Genomic DNA, 1,030 nt, shown 5'->3' with positions numbered 1-1,030 from the left:
TGAGTAACATCTGCCATTGCAAGCCCCTAAGAGAAATTCCACTTGGTTTCAAACCACAATAACGGTACATTTCCTTTTCAATTTTGCTTGAATATCCGCTGAACAGAACCTGCAGAAGAAACTTTACCAGTACGTCATACGTTTGAGGCAGATCTGTACAAAGGGAGCCGCTTTGGGCGAATTACACGGCATTTGTTTCTCAGAAATAACTAACTGACTACATGGAGCTGGGACCTTCTTGAGAAACCAATACTTTATGGAACCCGAAAGTTCATTGCCGTATTCACAAGAGCCCTCCACTGGTCCCTGAGCCAGATCAATCCAGTCCATCCTATCTCTCAACGATCTCACCCATCCACCTAAGTTATGGTCTTCCTGCTGGTCTCTTTCTTTTTGATTTCCCACCAATATCCTATATGCTTTCCTCTTCTCCCCCATTCATACTACATCCTCTGCTTATCTAATCCTCCTTGACTTGATCATTCTAATTGTACTCGGAGAAGTGTAAAAGTTATGAAGTTCCTCATTATGCAGTTTTCTCCAACCTCCTGTTACTTAATTTCTTTTCGATCCAAATATTCTCCTCAGCACCCTGTGAATCTACTGGGTGATAATGTAGATACCATAAAGAAAAACACACAAACTTTAATTTACGCAAGTAAAGAGGTTGGTCTAGAAGTAAACACAGAGAAAACTAAGTATATGTTACTGTCTCGTCAGCAAAATGCAGGGCAAAATCATGACATAAAGATAGGAAACAGACGTTTTGAAAATGTGGCACAGTTCAGATGTTTGGGAACAACGATAACAGATCGAAACCTGATTCAGGAGGAAATTAAGAGGCGATTGAACTCGGGTAAGGCTTGCTAGCATTCAGTCCAGAACCTTTTGTCTTCTCCTCTGTTGTCCAAAAACATAAAAATTAGAATATACAAAACTATAATTTTGCCTGTGGTTCTGTATGGGTGTGAAACTTGGTCTCTGACATTAAGGGAGGAACATAGACTGAGGGTGTTTGAGAACAGGGTGT

This window comes from Cryptotermes secundus, unplaced genomic scaffold (genome assembly GCF_002891405.2).
Source record: "Cryptotermes secundus unplaced genomic scaffold, Csec_1.0 scaffold26, whole genome shotgun sequence".
Classification (NCBI taxonomy): Eukaryota; Metazoa; Arthropoda; class Insecta; order Blattodea; family Kalotermitidae; genus Cryptotermes; species Cryptotermes secundus.
Note: the sequence above shows the minus strand (reverse complement) of the source record.